Genomic DNA, 20,481 nt, shown 5'->3' on the forward strand with positions numbered 1-20,481 from the left:
GTCTTTAATGATGGTTTCTATGGATAATGGTACCTCATTGATCTTATAAGAAGAAGGAACACTATGTTTTTTACGAGTGTACGAAACTATACGACATTTGTTAATATTTAATTTTAGCTTATTACGAAAAGTCTAAAGTACAATCTTATTCAAGTTGTGCTGCAGATAATTAACATCATTCACACACGAAATTCTAGAGTAAATTTTCAAATCATCAGCATAGGCAAGTGCATGACCAGACAACAGTGGCGGCTCCTAAGAGGAGGCAGGGGAGGCTGAGCCTCCTCTATTTTTTGGAGCTGAGCTTCCTCTAATTTTTTTCGATGAAAGAATTTATATTTTTGTAGACATTTGTTATTTTTCAGAATATTTTCTTGGATTTCATTTACTTTCATCATATATCAGGTTAAAATGTCGGAAAAATTTAAATTTGGACAATCATAATTCACATTCACACCACTCCGCGTTTGGTTTCAGCGGCAGAGGCTTACTAGCCGCTAGCCTCCGAACGACGATGCATCTGAATAATGAGACCGTAACCTTGACGCACCGTCAGTGGGTATTGCATTGGCTAAAACGTTGATCGGACTGCCGCTCCAAGCCGCTAGCCTCCGGCTAGTCCATCTCTTTTCAGATCAAGTCCTACAGATAACTTTATCTCTTTCTTATTAGTTGGAGCAATCGGGTGTAAGTAGGAAAAACATTGAGGTGGTTTCGCGAGCTCCCTGTTCAGTGGTGGTGGTGTTTAGGCTTTACGTAGGTAAGGGTATAAAAGGGAAGACCAACACCATCACTCCCATTAATGGTATTGACAGTTACAATTAGAAACAAAACAGAGCATTTCATGAAAATAATTATAATAAAACTAAATAGTTAACGGCTTCGGTTTTAAGAAACAAATTATACTACTGGAATTGTGTATTATTTATAAGTGATAAACTGATAAATCTTCCGCTTGGGGTAAAACAGGCTATAATAATTTACAAAATTTGTCACGAGCTATAGAAAGGCATGAAAAATCACAGGAACACATATTTTCTTCGATTAAATTAGAAATGCTTGGTAAGCAAAACATTGCCAATAATTTAGATTCGGCTCATAAAAGGGAGAACTATTACGAGAAAGTTGGTGAAAATTGGGCAATTTTGAAAAGACTGATCGATGCAATATAATTTATCTGTCAACGCAAGAGTGTTCTTTTCGTGGGCATGACGAAAAAAATTATTCAGATAATAAAAGATATAAAAAGTAGTGCTTTTCAAATTTGAGCCTCCTCTGAAGAAAACTTCACGAGCCGCCACTGCCAGACAATGATCTAGGGAGATCATCAATGAACAAATGAACAACAGCGGTCTAAGATTAGATCCCTGAGGCACGCCTGATGTTGAGAGATATTCTTGTAACTTATAACCATTGTAGGAGACATAATTAATTCGATTTGATATATATGACATTAAAACGGCCAGGAATGATTGAACAAAACCGAAAGAACTAGGTTTATCTAAAAGAATTTGATGATCCACAGTATCGAAGGCGCTTGAGAAGTCGGTGTAAACCACATCAACTTGTCCGTTATTATCCAATTCTTCACAAATAAACTGGGTAATTGTAACAAGATTGGTAACTGTTGATCGTCCAGATATAAACCCATGTTGATAAGGAGAAATGTAGGATTGAATATTAACAAAAATTGATTTATATATAACTTGCTCAAAAATCTTAGCAAAGTTGGACAATATTGCGATTGGACGGTAATTTTTCAATTGCGACTGTTCATTCTTCTTGTGGATCGGAATTATCCTAGCTCGTTTCCACTTAACTGGAAAAGTAGAAGTGGATATTCCTTTATTTATGATCAGAACTAAAGGTTTAACTAATTTGAAAACTTCCTTAGGATTGCGCTGAACAAACATTTCAGCGTTATGCAAATATAAATTATAAGCTTCAGCTATTTCAGATTTGCAAATTGCACGGAGTCGCTTAAAGTTATCAAGAAACACAGTACTATTAGTTGAGAACCATTTTTTTCTGTAATAGTTTTTATGTTTTATGTGTGAGATTATATTAGGCATAAACCAGGGAGGATAACAAGATTTATACGGCTTTGATATAAAATGCATCAAGTGTTTGATTAACATCATCAAACTTATTTAAAAAAGTCCAATCAGTATTGATGATATCATCATATAATAAAATAAGATTAGTTCTACGAAAGCTGAAAGTTTTATTAAAAGTACATGGAAAGGTAGAACGCCCAGGATGAGATCACATTTTGATCGATATGGATAAGGCTGGATGATATGGATCTTCTGGAACAAATGGCTGTTGATTATGACTGACTTCCACTTTATGTTCAAAATTTGAAAAAACTAAATCAAATTGCTTATTATTACTATTTACAATGTCACTGTGTTGTGTTAATTGGAGGGAGTCACAAAGACTGCGGAGTGAGCAAACTTTGGAACCATTATTACAAAAATTCGGCAGATTAAAATCGGCAATTAGTAAAACGGTTTTATCACGAAGAAAAGCCTCAAGATCTTCAAAAAATAGTTCGTAATCATCAGCAGGAACATTAGGAGGTATATATAACGCTACAAGAAAAAAGTTATAGTATCTAGATGACATTTGCAAATGATAAAATCAATCAGAGGTACAAGATTTGAGATGTTCGTAGTATTTATCGTTTCAACAAGAATATTTTTAAAGACACCAAGGAGAAACCTCCACCATCAACTTTGCTTACGATATTGAATTTTCTGTCACACCTGAAAACATTATAGTTAGAAGGAAATATCTCAGCGCTATTTATAGAGTTGCGTACTTGTGCGCTTGGGTACTTGTAGTTCATTTACTCTAATTACCCTGGGTTTCCTTTCTTTTAATTGTTCCATTTTATTGCAATTTACTTTAACTATTTACTTCTTATTCTTGCAGTTCTTCAAAATCCTCTTGCCATTTTATCATTGCTTCTTTTATCTTTCACAGATTTTTTTTTACATATCGATGTCTTTGTTTACTATTTTTGACTTTACCTTTATTATTCTTTTTTTGTATGTTTCATAATTATTTTAGTTTCTTGTTGTTAAACATCTTATCCATGTATTTTTCTTTTGTCTCACCGGTACTGTTATTTCTTTTGCTTTGTTTTTAGGTAGGCAGTAACTTTTTTTGAATTTCGGTTTCGGCACTCTGATATTGTAATTCGGCTCCATCTTGAATATAACGGTGCAATTAATTTTTAACTTATTTATTTAAGAACCAGTCTCAAAAAAATTCGTAACGCACAATTTTTTAACAATGAAAAATTATTCTATCGAAATTTTACTAATACAGAAAAAACTCAATTAACTGGTAGACTTCCAAGTTCACAGGATTTAACATCTTTCTGGTCAAAACTTTGGTCTCAAGAATTTAAATTTAATAAAATAATCTGCCCAATGGATTCGTCACATATCCAATAAACTATCCACGTTACACTAATGAACGGTAATCAAAGAACACTTGACGAGCTGACGAGTCATCAATAGAACACAAAAACTGAAATCACCAGAACCCGACAAAATACATAATTTTTGGATCAAAAAATTCAACTGTGTACACACTCATTTGCTAAAACACTTAAACAAGTTCGTTCTTAACCTATCCACATTTCCAACATTTTTATGTCATGGTGTAACATATCTAAAATCTAAAGCTGATGACACAACAAATCTATCAAAATACAGACCCAAGTATCACATGTTTACTTACAATTTAAAAAACACTAACTTCATGGATAACACAAAAAATCTATCGTCACTGTTTTAAATCCGATATCATCAACAAAGAACAAAAATAATGTATTAAAGGATCTTTGGTTGCAAAGAGCAGTTAATCATAGATTCCATCATTTATGGACAAGCTATAAAACAAAACAGCGACATATATACTGCTTTTATTGATTATAAGAAAGTTTATGATTCAGTCCCGCATTCGTGGCTATGCACAATTTTGGAATTATACAAAGTTGATCTCAAAATATGTGCTCTTCTCAAATATTCAATGGAATTTTAGAAAACCACCCTCCAAATAACCTTAAATGATTTTAATACTTCAATTAGATCCAATAATGATCAGAAGAGGAACCATTCCAGGCGATTCTATCAGTCCGCTATGGTTCTGTTTGGCAATAAATCTTCTTTCCGGCATTTTGAACAGCTGCAATTACTGTTACACAAGAATTAACACCCAAACGGAAAGTAGGTTAAGTCATTTGTTATATGTGAATGATATAAAAATACTTATATGCAAGTACAAAAAATCAATTGATAAATCTAATAATAGAACAGGTTTCCGGTGACATTGGAATGAGCTTCGGTGACGAGAAATGTAAGACTCAAGTAATCAGAAGAGGCCTTCAACAACAAATACCATACAAATTTCTGGGCTTTCATAAGTGTTCCCATATTGATCATACCAAAACTAACAATGTCTGGCAAGATTAAAATTAATTTTGAAAACACAGTTAAACGAAAAGAATATAATGAAAGCAGTGTTCATTCTGTGTTCCACTGCTAACATATTCTTTTGGAATGATTAAATAATCAAAAACTGATTTGAAAAATTTAAAAATCTCAACAAGAAAATCATTCACACAATATAGAAGACATCATCCAAAGTCATCAATTGCGTGTTGTTCATTACCAAGACAGAGCGGAGGAAGGGGATTCCAGAACTTAGAAAATGTACACAAGTGGGCTGCAACAAAAACAACTGCATGGAAAATTTTTCAAAGAGCTAGACGAAACTCATATCAACAAGAAAATGTCATTGATTTGGTTCGAAAAATCAGGCTTATATGCCAAAAAAGAAGGGTTTTGTTTGACATTCAGGACCAAGTAATTAATACCAAGAGTTACAGAAAATATATAATCAAAGATTCAAATGTAAGAAACGATTGTTGTCGACTTTGTAAAAAAATATTGGTATTATAAATAATCAAATACAGATTTTTGACTTGCTTTTAATGTTACTAAAATTTCAATTTGTTTGCCTCATCTACTTCTCAGTTCATGAGCCTCCCCTGTCCGTTTTCTAATGACAAGTGCACTCCAAACCAAAAACAAGCTCTACAACAATTCTAAAAAATATATAGTGTCATTAAAAAAAGTTTCATCTTGTAGGCAAAAACAAAAAAAAATAGGTTATCAAAATACATTTGAAATGGACAGTTCCCTATTTTTAACACCGGACTGACTCGACTATTTTGTTGGAATGTAGCTCTCAAATTAATTATGGATAAATGGACCACGCAAAAGATACTGCAGTGTGACGGAACATTTGCCTAAATGAAATATGAAATTAAAAAAATATGAATTTAAAAATAGTTTTTTTATAATTTCATTCTAGGCCACAATGTAATTTTGTAGAGATCTCAATAGTTTCTGTTCTCTATAGAAAATTTAGTTTGAAATTGAAATTAACACATTTAAAATTATTATAATACATAATTATAATAAAATCCAGCAGACGACACTAATAAAGCATAAATTTATTTGCCGTCTGAAAAAAGGTACACAATATTTGGGTCAAGGCCCTTATCGCAATTACTGCATAAATACCTACTGTGTGATACATAGATATTAATTTTCCAGACTATATACCGACCAAATGGGTTTCGCGCAGCTGCATGTTCTCGGAACCCTTTAAATCACACCGCCAATTAACCCAAAATCATCAGGAGTGGCCAAAATGAACCGACTGCAACAGGACTAAACCACCGCCTGAAAAATTGCCTCTCAATGCACAGAACCACCGTTATCAGACACTTCAAAATTAGACTCGTTCGTCCTCCGCCGAACAAATCGCCCGAAAATAGACATCTTCATTGTTATCCAACTTCGACGACCTACCCATCTGTCCCATGTCACGACTTTTCCCATTGTCATTCCGATTGCACGTCCGCGATAACTCCGAAATTAAAAATACTCCGCAACCGATGGACACAATCTCAGCCATCAGCAGAAAACACGACATTACGTGCTCATCTGTCTCCTGCATACAAATTTGTCCCGTTTATTCGGACTCCCAGCGATGTTCAATTGCGAAGACTTGCAGTCTGGTCGGCATTAATAAGAATGAAAAAGCCGCTATTCAACGAAGCGTGCCGGAGTCTTTGCTTACTATGCCAGCGGCTTGGCTTTGGCTTTAGCAGCATTTTGCGTCCAACTGGGTCGGTGGAGTGTTGTGCGTTCTGCTGTGCCATGGTAGGATAGTGGTCGGTGCGTTATCGTGGTCGGACGGGTTCGGACGCTCGCAGGATCTGCAGGATTTATAAGGTAATTAAAAGTAGCGATAGCAAGTGTGATTTTTCCTTTTTTTAAAATTGTGCTTTCATCGATTTAAAAAAAAATTGGACCAGTGAATTTAAAAAAAACGCTCGAAATTTTAATTAATTTTAATATGAACTACATTTTTGTTACAAATTTGAAAGTTTTTGCTTCATGTTGTCACAGTTATGAGGTCGTTGATATTTTTTAAAATGGCAACCCTATTATTTATGTGTATTGTAAAAGAGAGTAAAAACTGGATTTAATTTTGAGACGTGTTTCTACGTTTTTTCTATAAATTCGTCTTAATTTGTTGTTCAGGATAGTTATTTTATCTTAATTTTGTCACGATAAAAGCTTTTATTTTACAATGTATTGTTTATGCCAAATACTTGATAAACACGAATAAATAAATACATATTCTAAATTAAACTGTGAATGATTTTAAACATAAAATTCTTCCTTTTAGCAACCAATGACATTTTACAGGGAAGATATACAGTGTGTTAATTTACAAAATAGTGAAGAATTATAAATTAAAAAAATAAATAAAAAATTGGCAGAAATATTCTAAACTATTTTTTACGAATTTTATAAAAATTAATAATAACAATAATAATAATAGTAAAATGTTCCCAAAAATCACGTCATCAATATTTTAGTGGGGATATACTACTTCTAAGAGGCTCAGAATGTATTTGTTCAATGAAGATTATTTTAATAATTTTTGGAGATGACATTAACTTTCGTGAAAATCTTCAGTAGTATATTTCAAGATGCAAGTGCTGAATTTTTTTCCGCAACGAATTAACAGTGGTCAAGATGTTCACTATTTGGTTCAACGTACTCTGAATCTGAATTGAAATTGCAGTGGAATAGAACAGTGATTTGCATTAAGTAGCCTCTAATTTTAGTTCTAAGGATTAGCGTTATTATAGTGTGAACAGATCAGGCGAATTATTTTTTAAATCGAATCGATGGTATTTTTTATTGAAGGAGTTAAAACAAGACATACAATTTTATAAAAATTAATATATCAGATCATCTTTCCTACACTATACTATATACACCTCTAGGGTAAAAGCTCGGTTTAACGGTAGTTTATAGATTACGTTATAGAGGGTGTTTAATAAACATGCGGCAAAAATTCGTGAGGTTATCCCTTGGGTTATTGGAGGTTTTTTATCCTTGGAAGATTTTGGAAAAAACTGCAAAGCGCTACAAAAACTGCTGAAAATGACTACCACTTTTAAAAAATACCGGGGTTTTTCTATTGCATTACACCTCCCAATTAACTGATTTTCCAAATCTTAATTTTCCACCCAAGTAATGTACACTAATTTATTCAAATGGCACCATACATAAAAATACAGCCATTTAAGTCTGGGGATCGGGTAGTTTTACTTTTCTTTTATCACACCGTATCTTCGAAACAAAATATTACAATAATCCAAGAAATAACCACTTGTTTAGTAAACACCCTGTATAAAGTGAAATTTGGCCTGCAAAATTACTGAAATACTGGTTTATCTTTAATAGAAATAAATTGTGTGGAATCTGGAGAAAACATTCTGAAGCGTAAGAATAAATAATACAATCCAAGTTAGATAATAGTTAACTATTAATGTACAGGGCGAGTCCTAAACGTGCGTTCCTCGATACCTTGTTAATTACTTATTAAAAATAGAAGAAGAACAAACAACCAAAATTGTTCGGTTCTTTCAGGATTATACTCTAAAATTATTTTTAGCTATACAGAATGCTCTGTTTCTAGGTTTTACAACCACAATTTATTTTTGAAATTCCGTTACGTCGTTGCCACGTTGTTCCAATTTTCTTGAATTCTTAGGCAATGGAAGAGTTCACAAAAAATCACAGTGAGGTTATTTTTAAAATCCATGTTGCACTATTTTGTGGGGAGATAATTAAAGAGCGCACTTTGTTGTGGTGTAAATAAAATAAAATTTTCATGTACGGAGGGTTTAGAAAAAAAATTAATTCTTACAATTTTCAAATGTCGATACATACTTCAGTTTTTTTTTTTAATAGAACACCCTGCTGTTATTCTACTTTTTGTTCAGTTTTTTCTTTGTAAAATATTTTAGATATTTAAAGTTTATAGTTATTGAAACTTTTTACTTTTTTAAGAGATATATAAAGATGGGAACAAAAAATAAACTAAGCTACCGTAATAAACTACAGGGTGTTCTATTTGGAAAAAAATGAAATATCGGTATTTAAAAATTTTAAAGATTTAGATTTTTTATTAACACTCTGTATATTAAAATTTGATTTAATTGATACCACAACAAAGAGCGTACATTTATTTGTCCTTCCACAAAAGATCACCTTATCGAAATTTTTGTGAAGCTGTCCACTGTTATAAAATTTCACGAAAACTGGAATAATGTGGCAACGTCGCATCGGAATTTTAAAAATAAACTGTGGTTATAAAGCCTAAGAAGAAGTCAGTCTGAAGAAGTATGTAGAAATAATAATTATTTACCTAATGTCTTAAAAACAAAACACTCTGTATAATCAAAATTTTAGAGTTTAGTCCTCAAAGAACCGTACAATTTTGGTTTTTGACTTTTTTCTGTCTCTAAATAATAATTAATCAGATACCGAGAATCGTCCGCCAAGTGACTCACCCTGTATACTAATTTTTCGAAGTATTTGATTTAGTAAATTTACAGAACTGGCGCCTAAGAAATTATAAATTGTTTACGGATAAATAAATGTAGCTGGACAGTTTTATTGTCAGACTAATGGAAACAGGAAACGTGTGTTTTTATATTTTAAGTGTAGTGAAACGAAAACAAAAATTAAAGACTCGGCAATTATTAATTTAACAGCCGCATTATTTGTAGATTTTAAATTGATTTAACGTCCTAGACAGAACTTTCTTCGCCCTTCACCGTCACTCAACAAATGTAGCTCCTAAATTAAAAGTTTGACCTTCAGATTTGCAAACTTTCTATTGTAAAATTAAAATTACTACGTTAGTCGTTTATAAAGTACGGTGTTCAAAATTTATGAGTTACGCCATTCGTCCACACTGCTAATATAAAATTTTAAACATCCGAATGTCTAAGGGAAAAGTTTGAAGCGGATTCATAAACCACAAGTATAGAAGTAAGTTATTTTATGCAACTTGAGTAACATTTACCATGCAAAATATTGAGATGACGGCATCAAATTGTTCTTAAAATCAGTAAAATTTTACAACAATCAGTCAGTAGTTTGGGTGATTATATAATTTTTTTATTACGCAACCATCACTAGATTGTTCATCCGTTCATTTTCTTTCCGCATTTTCATAACTATGTTGAAGGTTGCCATCAGTGGCATCTATTGAACATAACTCTGATGATACTAGTTTGTATCGAAACATGTCACCAATTTTTATAAAATCTTAATACTTGCGGGGGCGCTATAGTTTAAATTTCAGAAAAACGAGATTTGTTCTTAAAATGCTCAGAAGTCCAATTTTATTCCTATCTCTATGTTATTTTTTATTTATTTAGGACACTGTTCATGTATTCAACAGATTTTAAGATAAATTATGAGTGCCATATGATTTTTTAAAATAAGTAATTTTTTTCTGGAAAATTATTTGACGAGAAACTAACCAAAGTTTTGTTTCATATTTTTGTATTTATCTATTAAGTACACACTTTTTTTTAACTTTGTATACCCAAAATGTCGACAGAAAATACAATTTTTGTGAGAACATCTTTCTTTTTTTGATAGGTATAGATTTTTCAATTCCATACTTTTTGAGTTATTTATACAATGAAATATTTAATGCAAAGGTGTGTGCTGAGATTCATGGACATAACTCAAAACAAAGCTTAAGGATTTTCTAAAAAGTTAAAATCAAGAATTTTACGATAACCACAACACAGAATTGCCAATAAAACTTGTAAAAAAAGATATATTTGCTAAATTTTGGTTAAAAAAATAAATCGTACTCGACAGTATTCATTTCTTATAATTTTTATTTTATGCTGCCTTATTAATATTGGTATTTGTATTTTGACCTGATTTAGGTCAATATAAAAAATATTATAGGAAGTACTAAACAACACGATAAACGCCTACAAAGTTGTTTACTGTCTTCTCGAAAAAAATTTGGAGCCATTTAGAAAGAAAGGACAGCATTCAGTAAATTTGTAGTACAATGTTTAATGACCCTTAAAAAATCTTTATCAGCTGTATTCACTAATTAGCTATTTAAAACTATTTGACAATTTTACTCAAAAACAATTTAGTTTACATATCTTCTGACAAATGGCTGTTTATAAATAAACAATATTCTAATTTTAAATATTTTTTTCAACACTACTTACTATAATCGCCAGCCGTTAATAGTAATTGAGCGTAGCACTTATCACATTCGATCCAACGTTTGAGACTGATAAGAGGTCATAATTCTCATTACGGAAAAGTTTTAGGAGCCGGGAAGAGTATACACAGAAAACCGATAAAATAAACAAAAAGTATGAAGAGGATTTCGTACCCACCTTGTTAAGAGGTCTTGTGATTAATTAAATTTTAGCAGTCTTTTTAATTAAGCGCGTTTTACGGATTTACCGACGCGGTAAATAAATTCTCGTACCAAGCAAAATACAAGAAAATTTTAATTATAGTTCGCGCTTGAGCGACTTTTAATGTACCCATCCTTATACATTTTTCGTGTTATTTTTGCCGCTAGAAAAACAGAACGTGGGAAAACTTCATTCTAGTGTTGTTTTCTTTATGTCTTTATTTTTATTGCAATTTTCAAAATGACATAATTTTTTAATCGAATGTCACAGACAATTTTCGCTCGCTTAACAATGTTCATTAAACGTTTTTGGAGCAAATGTCAGATTTTTTTCGGGTTTCAGGTTTATTTATTTGGGTGGCCTACGCCAGCAGGAATGCAAAGCAGAATGTCGTAAGACCAGAAATAATAATAATTAAGGTGATTTTTTACCCGAGCTTTTGGAGCTTAGACTGTGAAATAATAGCCAGATGCACAAGAACGTTTGCGGTTAGTAGAACATTATGAGTCTGCATAAAATCGAATTAGTTCTGGTCCGGTTTGCTTAATGGATTCGAGAGTAAAATAAAAAGTATCTCCGCAAGCTCGTGTTCACTGCACTGTTGACTGTTTTTCACTCGAGTGCCAGCATGGAAAAGAATTTGGTTTCTTCGATCTCGTTCGAGGTCAACCGTATTATAAGGCATTAATATAAAGTACCGATTTTCGTATTCGTATTGAGAACGCCCTCGCTATTTTAAGTATGTTATCAGCGGATTTGTATCACTGATTCGTAGTATATTTATTTACTTTTGGGTACACGTATTTGTCTAGGAATCTGGTAAGTATTTGTTATGAATTGCAAATATCTTCCCACCTATTTTATATCAGTCGAGAATAAAATACCGGGTTGACCTCATTTTCTCAAATGACGCCGATTTAGTCGCGATGATGTTATTAAAAAAACATGTTCTGTTTTGATTTCTATCTCAGTTATTAACGCAAGTCAAATTTGGCTTCCGTTGGACAGCTTGGAGTAAATAGGTGTGTTGATGCTGTAGGCGTTGGTGCATTTTTTGTTTCCTTGTAATGCAGTTGTTCTCGTTTTGAACAGCATGTTCTTGATTTTCTTTTGCAATGGCATTACCGGTGAGTTAACAAGAGAGGAATTTGGTAAAAGCTGCTGCCAACAGCTAGAGAATTGTAGCTTAAAAGTGTTGTTTTTGGATGAATCTGTGTTATCAATTTTATCATAGTTTAAATACCAGCTGCGGTCCAACAAAAATCTTTTTCTGTAAATTTTGGTGTATTTACTTAAAAGGGTACTTATTTTTGCAATGTTTACTGATAACCTGTGTTGTCATTTATCTATAGCGTCTATTTTTGGCAAGTTGTGATAAAATTGGGTGTATTGACCCAGTGAATTTTCCGGACAAAAAAAAAACGAGTTTTTTTATCTCTACATTCAGAAATTTCTTAAAACGCAACACAAAATATATTTTCGGAGCTTTTTCTGAAAAATGTTAACTGTTTAACATTTTTAATAAAAACCTCTGTTTATCTGTTTGATTCAAACTAATTTACTATTACTAAACTCGAAAATGTTAATTTGGAAACAAAAAAATGTGTGGTTTTAACAAGATATTGCACCTGTACCTTAGCATAGAACGGTGCTGGAGTGTAATATACGAAATTTCACACATTTAAAGATCTTTTTGTGAATTTCCACAAAAAATGCATCGCCGAAATTGGAATTACGAAAAATATTCACTTAGCTGAAAATTCTAGAACTGCAACTTTTGTGGTATTCATACTATTTGATTTTTTTGAGGACAATTTTCGTAAAACATTATTCAGTTTGAGAAATACAAATATTTATTTCTATTTATATTTTTGTAGATGGATGTATTTATTTAAAAAAGTCTGTTTCACAAATTTAAATTTCCCTTTTTATGAATTAAAAAAAAAAATGTAACGCCGCAAAGAGAATTACCAAAAATATTCAATTAACTTGAAAATTCTACAATTGCAACTTTTCAGTTATTTATACTAAGTATTTGATTTTTTCAGGACAGTTTTTGTCAAAAATTATTCAGTTTAAGAAAAACAAAAATTTAGTTCTATTTATATTTTCGTATTTACTGTATTTATTACAAAAAAACTGTTAAACTATAGATTTTTGGGATATTTATATTACAAATTTTCATACATAACATTCGAATTAAAAAAAAAACAGTAATTCCAAAAATACGTACCTATGTGGCGATATTACAAAAAAAAAAAACAGTTTTGAAATTTATTTTGATAGTCTATTTATTTTAATGTAATACCGACACTAAATGCTGACATTATTTTTCTATTGACTGTAAGATAAAATATTGATATACGAAATTTCACAAATTTAAATTTCTCTTTTTGTGAATTACCAAAAATATTCAATTAACTTCAAAATTCTAGAATTGCAACTTTTCAGTTATTTATACTATTTGATTTTTTTCAGTACAGTTTTCGTAAAAAATTATTCAGTTTGAGAAATACAAAAATTTAGTTCTATTTATATTTTCGTAGATTTATGTATTTATTATTAAAAAAAACTGTTAAACTATAGATTTTTGGGATATTTATATTACAAATTTTCATACATAACATTCGAATTCCAAAAAAAAAAACAGCAATTCCAAAAATACGTAGCCATGTGGCAATATTACAAAAAAACTCTTTTGAAAATTATTTTGATAGTCTATTTGTTTTAAGATTTGATGTAATACCCGCACTAGATGATGACATTATTTTTGTATTGGCTGTAAGATAAAATATTGATATATGAAATTTCACAAATTTAAATTTCTCTCTTTGTGAATTACCAAAAAAATGTAACGCCACAAATAGAATTACCAAAAATATTCATTAACTTGAAAATTCTAGAATTGCAACTTTTCAGTTATTTATACTATTTGATTTATTTCAGGATAGTTTTCGTAAAAAATTATTCAGTTTGAGAAATACAAAAATTTAGTTCTATTTATATTGTCGTAGATTGATGTGTTTATTACAAAAAAAAAAAAAAACTGGTAAACTATAGATTTTTGGGATATTTATATTATAAATTTTCATACATAACATTCGATTTCCAAAAAAAAAACAGTAATTCCAAAAATACGTAGCTATGTGGCAATATTACAAAAAAAAACAGTTTTGAAAATTATTTTGATAGTCTATTTGTTTCAAGATTTGATGTAATACCCGCACTAAATGATGACAGTATTTTTGTATTGATTGTAAGATAAAATATTGATATATCAAATTTCACAAATTTAAATTTCTCTCTTTGTGAATTAGCAAAAAAATGGAACTCCGCAAACAGAATGACCAAAAATATTCAATTAACTTGAAAATTCTAGAATTGCAACTTTTAAGTTATTTATACTATTTCATTTTTTTCAGGAGAGGTTTCGTGAAAAATTATTGAGTTTGAGAAATAAAAAAATTTAGTTCTATTTATATTTTCGTAGATTGCTGTATTTATTACAAAAAAAAAAAACTGTTAAACTATAGATTTTTGGGATATTTTTATTATAAATTTTCATACATAACATTCGATTTCCAAAAAACAGTAATTCCAAAAATACGTAGCTATGTGGCAATATTACAAAAAAACAGTTTTGAAAATTATTTTGATAGTCTATTTGTTTTAAGATTTGATGTAATGCCCGCATTAGATGATGACATTATTTTTGTATTGGCTGTAAGATTAAATGTTGATATATGAAATTTCACAAATTTAAATTTCTCTCTTTGTGAATTACCAAAAAAATGTAACGCCACAAATAGAATTACCAAAAATATTCATTAACTTGAAAATTCTAGAATTGCAACTTTTCAGTTGTTTATACTATTTGATTTATTTCAGGATAGTTTTCGTAAAAAATTATTCAGTTTGAGAAATACAAAAATTTAGTTCTATTTATATTGTCGTAGATTGATGTGTTTATTACAAAAAAAAAAAAAAACTGGTAAACTATAGATTTTTGGGATATTTATATTATAAATTTTCATACATAACATTCGATTTCCAAAAAAAAAACAGTAATTCCAAAAATACGTAGCTATGTGGCAATATTACAAAAAAAAAACAGTTTTGAAAATTATTTTGATAGTCTATTTGTTTTAAGATTTGATGTAATACCCGCACTAAATGATGACAGTATTTTTGTATTGACTGTAAGATAAAATATTGATATATCAAATTTCACAAATTTAAATTTCTCTCTTTGTGAATTAGCAAAAAAATGTAACTCCGCAAACAGAATGACCAAAAATATTCAATTAACTTGAAAATTCTAGAATTGCAACTTTTAAGTTATTTATACTATTTCATTTTTTTCAGGAGAGTTTTCGTAAAAAATTATTGAGTTTGAAAAATAAAAAAATTTAGTTCTATTTATATTTTCGTAGATTGCTGTATTTATTACAAAAAAAAAAAAAAAAAACTGTTAAACTATAGATTTTTGGGATATTTTTATTATAAATTTTCATACATAACATTCGATTTCCAAAAAACAGTAATTCCAAAAATACGTAGCTATGTGGCAATATTACAAAAAAACAGTTTTGAAAATTATTTTGATAGTCTATTTGTTTTAAGATTTGATGTAATGCCCGCATTAGATGATGACATTATTTTTGTATTGGCTGTAAGATTAAATGTTGATATATGAAATTTCACAAATTTAAATTTCCCTTTTTGTGAATTACAAAAAAAAAATGTAACGCCGCAAATAGAATTATCAAAAATATTCAATTAACTTGAAAATTCATTAAATTTGCATCTTTTCAGTTATTTATACTATTTTATTTTTTTCAGGACAATTTTCGTAAAAAATTGTTCAGTTTGAGAAGTAAAAAAAATTAGTTCTATTTATATTTTCGTAGACTGATATATTTATTACAAAAAAAAAAAAAAAAAAAAACTGTTAAACTGTAGATTTTTGGGATATTTATATTATAAATTTTTATACATAACATTCGATTTAAAAAAAAACATTAATTCCAAAAATACGTAGCTATGTGGCAATATTACAAAAAACAGTTTTGAAAATTATTTTGATAGTCTATTTGTTTTAACATTTGATGTAATACCCGCACTAGATGATGGCATTATTTTTGTATTAACTGTAAGATAAAATATTGATATATGAAATTTCACAAATTTAAATTTCTCTCTTTGCGAATTACCAAAAAAATGTAACGCCGCAAATAGAATTATCAAAAATATTCAATTAACTTGAAAATTCTAGAATTACAACTTTTCAGTTATTTATACTAAGTTTTTGATTTCTTCAGGACAGTTTGCGTCAAAAATTATTCAGTTTAAGAAATACAAAAATTTAGTTCTATTTATATTTTCGTAGATTGATGTATTTATTACAAAAAAAAAACTGTTAAACTAGAAATTTTTGGGGTATTTATGTTATAAATTTTCATACATAACATTCGAATTCCAAAAAAAAAAACAGTAATTCCTAAAATACGTAGCTATGTGGCAATATTACAAAAAAACAGTTTTGAAAATTATTTTGATAATCTATTTGTTTTAAGATTTGATGTAATACCCGGACTAAATGATGACATTATTTTTGCGTTGACTGTAAGATAAAATATTGATATATGAAATTTCACAAAGTTAAATTTCTCTTTTATGAATTACCAAAAAAATGTAACACCGCAAATAGGATGACCAAAAATATTCAATTAACTTGAAAATTCTAGAATTGCAACTTTTCAGTTATTTATACTATTTGATTTTTTTCAGGACAGTTTTCTTAAAAAATTATTCAGTTTGAGAAATACAAAAATTTAGTCCTATTTATATTGTCGTAGATTGATGTATTTATTACAAAAAAAACTGTTTAACTATAGATTTTTGGGATATTTATATTATAAATTTTCATACATAACATTCGAATTCCAAAAAAAAAAACAGTAATTCCAAAAATACGTAGCTATGTGGCAATATTACAAAAAAACAGTTTTGTAAATTATTTTGATAGTCTATTTGTTTTAACATTTGATGTAATACCCGCACTAGATGATGGCATTATTTTTGTACTGACTGTAAGATAAAATATTGATATATGAAATTTCACAAATTTAAATTTCTCTCTTTGTGAATTACCAAAAAAAATGTAACGCCGTAAATAGAATTACCAAAAATATTCAATTAACTTGAAAATTCTAAAATTGCAACTTTTCAGTTATTTATACTATTTGATTTTTTTCAGGACAGTTTTCGTCAAAAATTATTGAGTTTTTAGAAATACAAAAATTTAGTTCTATTTATGTTTTTGTAGATTGATGTATTTATAACAAAAAAAAAACTGTTAAACTATAGATTTTTGGGGTATTTATATTATAAATTTTCATACATAATACTCGAATTAAAAAAAAACTGTAATTCCAAAAATACGTAGGTATGTGATAATATTAGGAAAAAACAGTTTCGAAATTATTTTGATAGTCTATTTATTGTGAAATTTGATATAATTCCCACACCAAATGACGATATGTTTTCATCCACTGATTGTAGTATACGAAATTTCACAAATGTAGAAAAATAATGTATCGCCGAAATCGGAATTATAATAGGTATTCAGTTCACTGAAAATTTTAAACTGAACTGCAACTTTTCTGTTATTAATACCATAGATTTTTTTGAGGAGAGTTTTCGTCAAAAATTATGTAGTTTGAGAAATACAAAAATTTATATTTTTACTTTTATTTTCGTAGATTGATGTATTTATTAAAAAAATCTGTTAAACTATAGATTTTTGCGGTATTTATAATATAAATTTTCATACATAAGACTCGAAATCCAAAAAAAAAAAACAGTAATTCCAAATATGCCTGTGCAAAAGTTTTACGAAAAACTACTCCAAAGTTCTTTTGACAGTCGGTTTATTTTAAAATTTGACGTAATTGTTAACACGAAAATGATGTTTTTTTGGTCAGCTAATTATAAAATAATAAAATTATTATACGATATTTCATAAATTTCAAAAACATTTTTTTGCTAATTTCTATAAAAAAAAATCTTAAGAAAATCGGAATTTGGAAAAATATTCCATTTAATTGGAAATTCGGGACTGTCAATTTTCTGTTATTTATAGTATTTGATTTCTCTCGGAGGACAATTTTCAATGAAAATTATTTAGTTTGAGAAATACAAAAATGTATTTCTATTTATATTTTTATATATTGATATTGATATACATATTTATAAGAAAATAGTTAAACTATGGATTTGTGTCTTATTTATGTTATAGACTTTCTTCCATAATACTTGAAATCCAAAAAAAAAGTTATTCCAAATATGGGTGTGCAGAAATTTTACGTTTATTTTAAAATTTGACGTAACTCTTAACATGGATATGATTTTTTTTGAGACCTATTTTTTCGTACTCTGGAAGTCATGAAACGTCGAGAAAAGATAAAAGTAGTAGTCGCCCTATTACAATACTTCTTTTGCTTTTGCTTGGGAAGTAAAAGATCATAAAAAACAATTAAATAACTGGGAAGATATTTCGGCATTTAAACGGACACAAACGTTGATAATTTTTAGTCAAATACTTCCTCCCGTCTAAAATCTGACCGTAGTAAATTTACCAAATACAATTAATTTTGTCAAAAAGATCGATTTAGTGTATGGTTTGAAATATTATCTCAAAAAGCTTTAGTTCACTTTATTCCAGCTAAGTGGCTAAGAGATTATGAAAACCCACAGACAGGAGGCGGTGAAGTCTAAAACCCCTCGTTGCTGGGTGCTATTTTCAGTTGCTTAACTGTGGGCCCACCTATTGGACACCTACGTAGCAACGAATAACATTGCGGCTTATGGAAGAAGATAAAACACGGGTTGTCTTAATTTCATGATTTAAATAAACAATCTGTGATAAGAGTGATTGATTCTGTGTACTAATACCTTCGTCATACTGTAACCATTCCCACTACAGTGCTTTAGTTTATTGCATACATACCATGTTTTACACTCTTGATGTACTGTGTTACTTAATAATTAATTTCTCCTCTTCGTATGTAAGGAAACCTACAAGATTGTAATACCATCTTCTACGATGTTCAAGGCGTGTTTGATAAAAATTTCAGGATAAACTGCAACGTGTTTCTCCTTATTTTTATGTTCAGGAATAAATCTTCTTCAGAATCTAATGTCCGAGATTACAATGTTTCCTGTTTTTACTAAATACATTCAAATCAATGGATTTACTTATCTTGAATGTATTCTGGGTTGCCTTTCCAATTATGTCAGGCTGATTTTTGTCATGCACCACCCTGTACCTACTATAAATTTTTCAAAAATCCGTTTTCGGGTCTAGAAAACATACAATTACTGATTGTCGTTTTTTGTTTTGTTTTTAAACGTTTTGGAAGTAGTAGTTGCCAAAACGAAGCTGAAATTTTATATTTAATACGATGAAAATGCACACTTAATAGTAATACTCCTTTGGGTCTAATTACGTATATTGGAATAAGTTCAAAGTCTATGTGAGAAAATCAAATCAAACGGAAACATCATCACTCTGAGAAATTTGTTGCCAAAACAAAATGCCACAAGTGTTGAAGATCTGTACGGAAGCCGAAAAGCATGTTTTCGTTACGTCGAAACGTCTGTCATCAGTATACTTGAATCTGAGAATTTCACATGAATCTGATGTCATAAAACAAAGATTTTTTTACAAAAATTTCGAAAGGTTTACGAAATCGTAAATACCAACAGTCACAAAAGAAACCCTAAGTTATGTTCGTTCAAAAATGATTTTCTACATTGGGTTTGAAAACGGTGTATTTGATGGTTCGAAAGACAGAAAAGTATGAGTTGCGGGTGTGGCTCCATCCTGTTGGAAACATCTTCCAACTAATTCTTCATAGTTGGTTAATGAACACATCTAAAATCTTTTCCTTTTAGATTCCAACAGTAAAAAGATTATCAAAGAATTTTTCCTTAAAAATGGCTTCTATATCATTGCCGAATTCAAGGTTAAGATAAAAAATTAAACTTGTAGTTAATGTGAATGTTATTATTAATTTTATAATGTTTTATATGTTGTTACGTTGAGCGGGTATTTAAAAATTGGCGTGGGTAAAACTCAGTAATTTATTTCTCAATAACTCAAATTTACACGATTGATTACACAGCGATTATTTAGAAAATAAATCCAGCACAACTTGACTGTACTCTCGTGGACTGAACTGGCTGAATAATAATCGTTTCCGATGATGGCCCCTATTTAAACCTATATGTTTTTCTCGATGGATCGAGAACGCCGCTTCGTGGCTTTTCTGGGCCCCCCCAATCGAGACTTCCGGTAACCCACTCCAGACGTGGAGGATGACTCACTCATCATCGTCGAACATACGAGAAAGCTCTCGACGGCCCATAGGCGTCGTAGCGGGGCGGCGTTTGGGTTTATTTCGTAACAATATTATTCTGAACGCTTGTAAGCTTTTTTAAGTAATTTTATTTAAAAAATAAACTACAATAGATGTAAATATACATTTTTTTAACAATTAGGGATTTATACCTTTTTGTGTCTGTATAAAGCCCATCAAACAAGGTTGAGGCATATC

The 20,481-nt window shown here is 29.7% G+C and overlaps 1 protein-coding gene across 1 annotated transcript in view; it reads left to right on the top strand.

Moving 5' to 3' along the window:
• The first annotated feature begins 6,128 nt into the window (after positions 1 to 6,128).
• Positions 6,129 to 20,481, top strand: part of LOC135130307 (uncharacterized) — a 90,693-nt gene continuing 76,340 nt past the window's right edge. Inside the window, exon 1 of the mRNA XM_064057672.1 lies at positions 6,129 to 6,320. The gene's annotated coding sequence lies outside the window, so the exon portion shown is untranslated. The remainder of the gene's footprint in view (positions 6,321 to 20,481) is intronic.

This window comes from Zophobas morio, unplaced genomic scaffold, assembly GCF_036711695.1.
Source record: "Zophobas morio isolate AGI-343-1 ecotype UQ-CSIRO unplaced genomic scaffold, CSIRO_AGI_Zmor_V1 ptg000017l, whole genome shotgun sequence".
Classification (NCBI taxonomy): domain Eukaryota; kingdom Metazoa; phylum Arthropoda; class Insecta; order Coleoptera; family Tenebrionidae; genus Zophobas; species Zophobas morio.